Here is an 11,977-nt window from a genome sequence, read left to right on the forward strand (position 1 = left end):
AAGGATAGATAAGTTTTAGCCTCCACATACCTTTTGTTGATGAAGTTCCTCCGAGTTATTCAGTAGATCTTCGTCTTTAGTTGTAAGCGCCGTGAAGTCTAAAGCTCAATTATACAATCTATCCTAGTCTGAAACTCCTATAGCTAGACTAGAAATCAATACTATAGTTTTGATCAACTAAACTTGACAAACAAGCTTGAGATAGCAACGCTTGCGAGTTCGACCGAGCAATGCTCTAACTATCTCCCCTTTGTCAATTTAGTGACAAAACTATCAATACATATGGATTACAAAATAAATAAGACTTTGTAGATTATCATCTATCATGCTTGATTTCCTTGGTTCTTACTTGAATTCTTTCCCGCTCCAAGTATTCCAGTGACTCTGAATGTGTTCGACCCAGCATCATTGTTATTGAAGATCTGTAGCTATAACAATAATCAACAATATTGTTTTCATATTGTTATACAATGTCATAGTATTATTACACAACATCAAAGTTCAATTGGACCACAACTTTGACAATAATACTATGGTGATATGTATCACTCCCCCTTAGTCAATACTTCATCTCATAATGAAAACCACTCTTCCTTACATAATGATCCATAAACCATATGTATGTAGTGTGTACTACAAAATAATTCTCCCCCTTTTTGTCAATATAAATTGTCAAAGGTAAAAAAATTATGGGATCATAATGAAATTCTCATAGAGATACTGCATGACTAAAAGATAACATATCCACTTTGTTTCGATGATTTCACATAGTCAAAACTTATTGTATTCACCAAGGAGTTAATAAAGATACAAGATAACTCTTACAATACTCCACAGCCGCACTTCCCACAAAGATTTGGCAATTAAGCACAAGTTCAATTAAGAACTCCCCCCCATTAAATGTCATTCCCAAAAGGAACAACAAGAGCGACCTTACTTTCACAAGAAAAGAAGGATTTCTTTGGACATTAACAAATCACATGAAACATGAATTTGTATCCAGAAAACTCAATTAAATTAACTACAAAGGAACCTTAACGATTAATTTAATTGGAAATGCTCAACATAAGAAAACTTATGGAGCCATACATCACTTTCACATAAAGTGGATCATGGAAAGATCAATATTGCGGAATATTCAAAGGTTCATTATATTTTTCACCAATATTTGCATAATAGTACCATAGACTTAACCTTTGACATATAATCCAAAAGTTCATTCTATTTTCTATCAATATTTGCATAATGACACAATAGACTTAACTTTTGAGCATATATGGAATAATCACAGTTCACAGGCGTAAACCACATATGCCCTACAAAATTATTTTTGCAATATATAAAACCAATAAAGATTAATGCTGCAAAATCATCTTCCAATAGCTTAGAATTTTAAATAAATAAATCTAAAAACATTTCAAGATGAAAACGTTGACAATAGCTATGTGTAATCACAATAATTGTTATTCCAAACCCTAATTATCCTTCTTAAAAACATAAGAATAAATTCTCATAAGAAGTTTCCTACGCTTTAAGACTCTTGAAAATATCTTTATTGTCAGCGAACTCCTTGTCGTCAACAGACATTGGTACATAGGGTTCATAAAGAAAGAGTTAATCCCAACATAACTTCTCGACTGAGGCGAACCAGGGCCTTCTGAATTTCAAGAGTTCTTAACACAATAGCCTTTATTTGCTGCATCTCCATCCTTGTTTCTTTCAACTCTTCAAGAACACCAAAAAACTTCTGAAGATTTGAGGGATTAGCCCTTGGTTTCTTCATATTCTTCCTTTTTCTCTTTAAAGTTGTAGAGGGATGGGATATACCTTTTTCCTTCATGATTCATGGCTTAACAATCATATTGACATCTTTTCCACCAGAAGACATGATGCTTGGAGTTATTATGGAATTGAGAGAATACTCAAAATATTTCAACAAGAAATCTTTTGACAAAAAGTTTTTTGAGAAGGAAAAAGAGAATGTAGGGTTACAGAACCTCTGTAGAGTAGGATTCACGTATGACTAAATTATAACCCTAGAAAAGACAGAATTGTCGAATTTAACTGTCTTCTAATAAACACACAAGGTAAAACTTTTCAATACAATTTGTAGATATGAAAAGCTAATCATAAAAATAGAGATAAAGAAAAAAATAAACTCAAAAAGAAAATCCCTTTCTAAAGCCCGATCAACCACACTCGTCTCTTTGATTTCGGGCAGAGAGACAAGGTGTACCAACAACATACTTAGACTGTGTTTGGGTGAACAATAATTGTCCACCAGGTGATTTCTGAACGAAAATCTCCTTTCCCTATTTCATAAATTTCTTAGTCCTAGTTCTTTTCTGCAAATGTCTAACTTTTTCTTTAGAAATTAACTTTTTTGGAGATGAGTTAAATTTACTTATCGTTGATGGATTTGTCATTAGAATAAATTTGAGCTTGTTTGCTAGACGATTTGCTCTCCTTTGCAGTTTGTTGATATATCTTACTTTATGCTTGTAGTTATAACACTTAAAAAGTTCATGACCATTGAAAGTACAATAACAACATATCAAAGTGGAGGACGGTTCAGGTACCGTAGATGAACATGCTGCTAGGCATAACGAAGTAATTAAAACATGTGAGAAACAATTTTTGTTAGACAAAGTAAAATCCATTTCATCCTCCAAGACTATCGAATAAAATTTTCTAGAAAGAACATCAAGATTGATATGAGTATTGCTACAGTCATCAAAATTGATATTTTCACAAAGGAGTGCTACACTTGATTTTTCGTCTTCATTTGAATCATAGTGATCAGACATTTCATCAAGAGTTACAACAAGACCTTTGTTTCCAGTATATTTTCTATGATTTGGGCATTCATTAGAAAAATTACCAAAGCCTTTACACTTGAAGCACTGTGGCATATTCTTATCATCAGATTCGGCGGTATTTCTGTTTTTAGGAGGAACACGGTCGTGAGGCTTAACTGATGACCTAGGCTTATCTTCGGTGAAACGTTTACTCCTCTTTAACAAAAGATCTATAAATTGTCTTGTGATCATAGAAACTGAGTTATCAAGATCTTCATCTGAAGAGTCAGTCTCAATCAGATCATCCACCGAGTTGCCAACACTTTTACTTTTATCAAGTAATTTGGTGTTCTTTTGTGATTTAAAAGCAATATCCTTTCCAGTTTTGGATGTGAGATCATGATCAAAGATCTTTAGCTTTTCAACAAGTATATTCCTGGAAAGTGTATCAAGGTTATTTCCTTCAACGATGGCATGTTTCTTAGAATCTTATTTGGATGGCAACGATCTGAGAATTTCCATCACAATATCCTTTTCAGGAATGGTCTTACCCAATGCAAAAGATGCATTTACAATACGAGACACTTTGTGATTAAACTCATCAAATGATTCTTCATCATCCATACAAAGTTTTTCCCAATCAGAATTTAGGTTTTGAAGCCTAGCTTCTTTCTCAGAGAAAATTCCTTCGAATACAGTTTCTAAGATATCTCAAGCATCTTTAGACTCAGTGCACGTAGTCACATGGTGCTGAAGATATGTGGTAATGGAATGGATGATAGCATTTAATCCCTCATAATTTTTCTTTGCGGCGAAAATCTCGGCAGGATCATATGCGCTAATATCCTTTGGAACAGTCACATCGTCTTTTGTAACAACCAGAGGATTATAGCCATTAACTACAAAAACCCATGATTGAAAATCACGTACTTGGAGAAAGGCACGCATAGAAATTTTCCACCATAAATAATTCGAGCCATCGAAGACTGGCGATACGTTTATAGAGATAACACTTCTGTCCATAGAATCAGATTGCTACAAACACAGACTTATGAGGTATTAGCGTGTTTGCCTGGCTCTGATACCAATTGAAAAAGCAGGGGTCTAACAACCACACCCAATAATTCGTTTGGCAATCTGTATGGACGACTCCAATATAATTCCAAGAGAATCAACTGGACAGTCAGACTCAATCACAGAAAAGTATCCAAAAGTTATATCTCAATTTCTCAAATCAAACTGCAATCAAACGGATAGAAATCCGTGATCCAGATCAATATGAGAAATAACTTGAACGGTACCAAAGACCAATGTTCAAGTGTCAATCAATTTCAATCAACAACCAAAGGTTGAATTTATCAATTGATTGAACTACACACAACTGGTGATATTTCAATTATATAAACAAATATAATGCGGAAAAGAAATAACACAGACACCAGAAATTTTGTTAACGAGGAAACCGCAAATGCAGAAAAACCCCGGGACCTAGTCCAGATTGAACACCATACTGTATTAAGCTGCTACAGACCCTAGCCTACTACAAGATTAACTTCAAACTGGAATGTAGTTGATCCCTAACCAATCTCACACTAATCAAGATACAATCTCGTTCCTTACGCCTCTGAATCCAGCAGGACTCTATGCGCTTGATTCTCTTAGCTAATCTCACCGACAACTAGGAGTTTCTATGACCCGAAGTCGAAGACTTATAAACAAATCTGCTTCCCACTGAAATGTCTATTCTGATAGATAAATATGTCTCCCACAGAAATACCTATGAAGTTTTATTCCATCTTATGATAAATCAAGGTGCACAGGAACCAATTGATAATCCGGTCTTATATTCCCGAAGAACGGCCTAGAAATATCAATCACCTCACAATAACTTAACTATATGGTAGTAGAACAAGTTATTATGGAATCAAAAAGAATGAGACAAAGATCTTTGTGATTACTTTTTATATCTTACCTATCGGAGATAAATCTCGAGTCAATCTTAGAGAAGATAATACTCAATACAATAGAACAAGTAAGACCAGAGTACACAACTACAAAGAAAATAGTTGGATCTGGCTTCATAATTCCAATGAAGTTTTTAAGTCGTTAACCTAAATGGTTTTAAGAAAAACCTAGGTTAATGGAGAACCGACTCTAGTTAGTAACTAGTATCACATAGGAGGTGTGGGGATTAGGTTTACCAGTTGCTAGAGTTATTCTTTATATAACTTTCAAATCAGGGTTTGCTTGGTTAGCTTAGAAACAAATCATTCATTATTCACCGTTAGATGCAATCCTGATTTAAGATGCAAGCTAAGTTTTTATTGAAACCAAATCAATATCTCTCCACTGTTAGATGGACTTAGATTGTCACACACAAATGAAATATACTTCATTTAGATACGGGTAACCGTACATAAACGTGTATACTTAGTTGGTTCAATAATAGTCAACCAAGGTTAGCCATATGAACACTTTTGTCTAATCCACATTCATCTAACACATCTAGATCAACTATGACGATCAAAGATAATCAAAGGATCTAATTATGTTCTTCATAAAGTTATTCAATTGTTTATTATCTTATAGTAAAATACATGAACGAATCAAAGCAAAATCGGATTGATTCGGAAGAATAAATTCATGAACATTTAAGCCACGGTTTGAAAAGATTGCATTCCTTATAATATAAATGTATTTTTACATGAGTATGAAATCATACTTTACCGATTTAAGAACTTGAACCACTTAAGTTTACGAATGGGTATGCAAACTTAAGTTCCGGACATTGGTCACAAGCTGACAGTTTGCAAACGGGTACGCAAACTTTAGCTGCGGACAGAACTCAATTGAAACCGTTTGAAAACAGGTATACAAACTTGGTTCGCAGTCTTCAACAGTTAAATCAGTTTGCCAACGGGTATGCAAACTTAAGTACCCTGACTTATATAGTTGAATAACTTTGCGAGCGGGTATGCAAACTTCCGGTCCTGAATTCCGTCAAAACAGTTCGTACACTAAGTACACAAATCGTAATTTATCCAGACATGGGTTTTAGCTCTTGACTCCCATTACAATCATTGAAACATTCTTAGAAGACGACAATGGATGTCTCACACACACCATTAGCTAATAAGAAATTTTCAAGTGATCGAATGATCAATACGAAATTTTCCAAGTCGACGTCAAATGACTGTCTCACACAAATCTTGTAAGATGTTTCAAGGAAATTTCCACATGATCATATTTTGACGTAAATTCCAGAATAATGATGAATGTAGATAAGACAAAAATCTACCAACAAGTACTTCGAGAAATAGATAAGCGAGTTATACTCAACTCTAAATATCAAATGTGTATGATAAGAAAGACTACATCGTATACGACTTTTGTCTCAATAGGAGATGAGTAAGAATGAAATAGACTTATGAGGATAGATAAGTTTTAGTCTCCACATAACTTTTGTTGATGAAGTTCCTCCGAGTTTTTCAGTAGATCTTCGTCTTCATTTGTAAGCGTCGTGAAGTCTAAAGCTCAACTATACAATTTATCTTAGTCCAGAACTCCTATATATATACTAGAATCAAGACTATAATTTTGATCAACTAAACTTGACAAACAAGCTTGATACATCAACGCTTGCGAGTTCGACCGAGAAATGCTCTAACAGATGTTATCTGTGTTGTAACAACACAAAACTAATATTGTCCACCACTACTCACCATCACCCACCGCCACTACTTGTTGCACCACCACCACCACCAGGGTCGGAGCCAGGATTTTGAAAAAGAGGGAATAAAAATTTGGAAAGTTGGATACAGGTGCAAAATGGACTTTGTAGCCCATAAAAAAAAAGACATAACTACGATAGGGCTTGACTCCCCCCTTACCCCCACTAATGTATCCACCTCCACCCCTTTATAAGAACCGCCACCACTTCTACCACCCATTACCGCCACAAATGTCTATTAATATTATTTTTATTTTTATCTAAATTGTTTATTAATGGAGATAAAGATTTATTAAATTAATTAAGGGAACATTTATAATCAAAAATTAATAATCAATTATTATAAGCAATTAGTGAAACACTAATTGATAAAATACTTTACATTGAGAAAAATTTATAGATCATTTATTATGAGAAATTTGTGAAACATTAATTAATAAAGCCCTTGTAATATTTAATAAATCTTACAAGGGCACAAAATAAATTGTTTCGGCAAAAAATAAGAAAAGGTCTCTCCAACGCTAGTACAGACCATCCTATATGCATCCAAAATGTAGATTATAGTTTCAATTCCGTGGATGAATCGTAACCATACTTTATGTGTCCAAACTGTTGATGACTGTACATATGAAAAAACACCATTGTCTCTTATAATATAGATATAACTAACATTTCAGTGTTTTTCTATTTTTATTTTATGTATTTTAACCTGGCATGTTTTTGCATTAAGACAGTCGACCACGCTATATAATCGCTGCAAATGAACAGTATGAGTCAAAATCAGTATACGGTAAAACAAAGTTGGCCGAAGTTATTATTAATATTTTTTTCATACTGTTACGGCACGGGTTCCTATCTAGCTAGGTGATCTTTTTTTCCATTTCTTTGTTATGTATTATAAAACAAAGTTGGCCAAAGTTAGTCAACATATAGAGCGATCTTGATTTGTCTTCCCAATTGGTAAATCCATTGTTGTGGTCGATTCTATGAATACACGCTTTAATTGAGAAATAATGCATTATATGTTCTCTTTTTTCCATATCAAAAGTCATAAGCAAAGCGGGGAATTTGATCGACCGGAAATAATAACATACATTCCCATTAAACTAAAGAATTGATTCTCTCACTCACATCCGGTAGTAGAAGTGGATTAAAAAACTTTAATTCTCCAATTTTGTGCAAACCAAAATTAGAAATAAATTTGGGAATGAGATATAGACATGTAGAAGGGTAAAAACTGATTCTGCTAAAAATGCTAAATTGCGTGTGTCGATGAGAATCTAAACCCTAAAAAAATATACTGCACATGAGTACTTTAGATTCGAGAGATCAATTTGTACAATCCTGACCTAGACCAAGAAATGGTCGTTTCAGGCTTGCTTCTGTCACAAAATGCAGGAGAAGGGTTTATCTTAAGGAGGGAAGCAGAGAAGATGTTGAGATCAGAATGATAAACTCTGTGAAGTGTAGTCTTTAAAGTGTAAGTTGTGAATCCTTGATGGTTTATGAATACTTGTGTTTATAACCAATGTTGTTGGTTGAAAATATATCGAAAAATCTATTTATACAAGTCATAGTCGAACACACTGATCTCGTTAGAAGTAGGAGTTGTGAAGTAGTGAAGAGCATGGGTAAATGGTGAAGACCGTGTCTTATGGTTATGGGAAGACTGGACGGTTTGTACTCCAACTACTCCTCTACCTGTCACTTATCCACTATTACAGGCACTTTCTCTTAATGGGCGTGTTGTACGCCGCACACTGTAAACCGCCAGACCTATCTGAAAAAGCGAGGGTCTAACAACCACACCCAATATTTCGTTCGGCAATCTGTATGGACAACTCCAATACAATTCCAAGAGAATCAACTAGACAGTCAGACTCAATCACAGAAAAGTATCCAAGAGTTATATCTCAATTTCTCAAATCAATATCCAATCAAACAGATAGAAATCTTTGACCCGGACCAGTATGAGAAATAACTTGAACGGTACCAAAGACAAATGTTCAAGTGTCAATCAATTTCAATCAACAACCAAATGTTGGATTTACCAATTGATTGAACTACGCACAACCTGTGATATTTCAATTATATAAACAAATATAATGCGAAAATAAATAACACAAACACCAGAAATTTTGTTAACGAGGAAACCGCAAATGCAGAAAAACCCCGGGACCTTGTCCAGATTGAACACCACATTGTATTAAGCCACTATAAACACTATCCTACTACAAGATTAACTTCAGACTGGAATGTAGTTGAGCCCTAACCAATCTCACATTGATCAAGGTACAATCGCGTTCCTTACGTCTCTGAATCCTAGTAAGACTCTACGCACTAGATTCCCTTAGATGATTTCACCCACAACTAAGAGTTGCTACGACCCGAAGTCGAAGACTTATATACAAATCTGTCTCTCACATAAATGTCTATTCTGATAGATAAATCTGTCTCCAACAGAAATACCTATGCAGGTTTGTTCCGTCTTATGATAAATCAAGGTGCACAGGAACCAATTGATAATCCGGTCTTATATTCCCAAAGAACAACCTAAAAATATCAATCACCTCACAATTACTTAACTATATGGTAGTAGAACAAGTTACCGTCGAACCACAAAGAATGAGACAAAGAGCTTTATGGTTAATTTTTATATCTTACCTATCGGAGATAAATCTCGATCCAAATTTAGAGAATATAGTACTCAATATGATATAACAAGTAAGATCAGAAAACGCAACTACATAGAAATAGTTGGATCTGGCTTCAGAATCCCAATGAAGTCTTTAAGTCGTTAACCTAAATGGTTTTAGAAAAAACCTAGGTTAAAGGAGAATCGACTCTAGTTGCAACTAATATCACAAAGGAGGTGTGGGGATTAGGTTTCCCAGTTGGTAGAGTTCTCCTTTATATAACTTTCAAATCAGGGTTTGCTTGGTTAGCTTAGAAACAAATCATTCATTATTCACCGTTAGATGCAATCCTGATTTAAGATGCAAGCTAAGTTTTTCTTGAAACCAAAGAAATATCTCTCCACCTTTAGATGGACTTAGCTTGTCACACACAAATGAAATATACTTCATTTAGATACGGGTAACAATACATAAACGTGTATACTTAGTTGGTTCAATAATAGTCAACCAAGGTTAGCCATATGAACACTTTTGTCTAATCCACATTCATCTAACACATCTAGATCAACTATGATGATCAAAGATAATCAAAGGATTTAATTGTGTTCTTCATAGAGTTGTTCAATTTTTCATTATCTTATAGTAAAATACATGAACAAATCGAAGCAAAATCGGATTGATTCGGAAGAATCAATTCATGAACATTTAAGCCACGGTTTTTCAAGATTGCATTCCTTATTATATAAATGTATTTGTTAATGAGTATGAAATCATACTTTACCGATTTAAGAACTTGAACCACTTAAGTTTGCGAACGAGTATGCAAACTTAAGTTCCGTACATTGGTCACAAGCTACCAGTTTGCAAACGGGTACGCAAACTTAAGCTCTGAACCGAACTCAGTTGAAACAGTTTGCGAATAGGTACGCAAACTTGGTTCCCGGATTTCAACAGTTAAATCAGTTTGCGAATGGGTATGCAAACTTAAGTACCCTGACTTAAACAGTTGAATAAGTTTGCGAACGGGTATGTAAACTTCCGGTCCTGAATTTCGTCAAAACAGTTCGTACACTAAGTACACAAACCGTAATTTATCCAGATATGGATTTTAGCTATTAACTCTCATTTCAATCATTGAAACATTCTTAGAAGACGACAATGGATGTCTCACACACACCATTAGATAATAAGCAATTTCTAAGGGATCGAATAATCAATATGAAGCTTTCCAAGTCGACATCAAATGATTGTATCATACAAATCATGTAAGATTATTTGTACCCAAAATTATTTTTAGGCACAACATGAAGATTTGATGATGATTATTGAAAATTAGGGTAAAATCAGGGTTAGAAACAGATTGAAGGAAAACAAAGAAGACAAAGAATTTAACATGGTTCGGCATTGAACCTATGTCCACGGATGAATCTCCCTAAGGAGAGTTATTTTATTAATTAAATTACAATGGTTTCCCTTCTAGGGTATTTCTTGGTGTCTTCTCTTCCACCTGTTAGGGTTATGAATCCCTGTATTTATACAATTGTACTGACTTATTCTCCAATTAATCTGGATAATCAAGAACTTTATTACTGGACCTTAGAGATGGACTTGTGGAAACAAACCGACGGAAACGGGTTGTCAGGCATGGGCTGAAAATATTCCTGGTTATAAGGCTAGCCTTAGTCAATACCGACACCCAAATATTATGGTACAAACAAAGATGTTTCAAGGCAATTTCCACATGATCATCTTTTGACATAAAGTCAAGAATAATGATGAATGCAGCTAAGACAGAAAGCTACCAACACATATTTCTAGAAATAGATAAGCGAGTTATACTCATCTCGAAATATCAAATGTGTATGATACGAAAGACTATATCGTATACGACTTTTTTCTCAATAAGAGATAAGTAAGAATAGAATAGACTTCTGAGGATAGATAACTTTTAGTCTGAACATACCTTTTGTTGATGAAGTTCCTCCGAGGTCTTCAGTAGATCTTCGTCTTCAGTTGTAAGCGTCGTGAAGTCTAAAGCTCAACTATACTATCTATCCTAGTCTGAAACTACTATAGATAGACTAGAAATCAAGACTATAGTTTTGATCAACTAAACTTGGCAAAAAAGATTGAGATAGCAATGCTTGCGAGTTCGATCGAGTAATGCTCTAACAATCTTTCCCTCTGTCAATTTAGGTGACAAAACTATAAATACATATGGATTACAAAATAAATAAGACTTTGTAGCTTATCATCCATCATGCTTGATTTCCTTGGTTCTTCAACATTACTTGAATTCTTTGCCGCTCCAAGTATTCCAATGACTCTGAATGTGTTCGACCCAACATCATTGTTGTTGAAGACCCGTAGCTATAACAATAATCAACAAGATTGTTTTCATATTGTTATACACTATCATAGTATTATTACAAAACATCAAAGTTCAATTGTACCACAACTTTGACAATAATACTATGGTGATATGTATCACTCCCCCTTAGTCAATACTTCATATCACAATGAAAACTACTCCCCCTTACATAATGATACGTAAACCACATGTATGTAGTGTGAACTACAAAATAATTATCCCCCTTTTGTCAATATAAATTGGCAAAGGTACGAAAATTAGCGTGATCATAATACTTCATGACTAAAAGAGAACATATCCACTTTGTTTCGATGATTTCACATAGTCGAAACTTATTGTATTCACCAAGGAGTTAATAAAGATACAATATAACTCCTACAATATTCCACACCCGCACTCCACACAAGATTTGGCGATTAAACACAACCCCCATAAAATTTCA

Source organism: Papaver somniferum, chromosome 11 (assembly GCF_003573695.1).
Source record: "Papaver somniferum cultivar HN1 chromosome 11, ASM357369v1, whole genome shotgun sequence".
Lineage (NCBI taxonomy): Eukaryota > Viridiplantae > Streptophyta > Magnoliopsida > Ranunculales > Papaveraceae > Papaver > Papaver somniferum.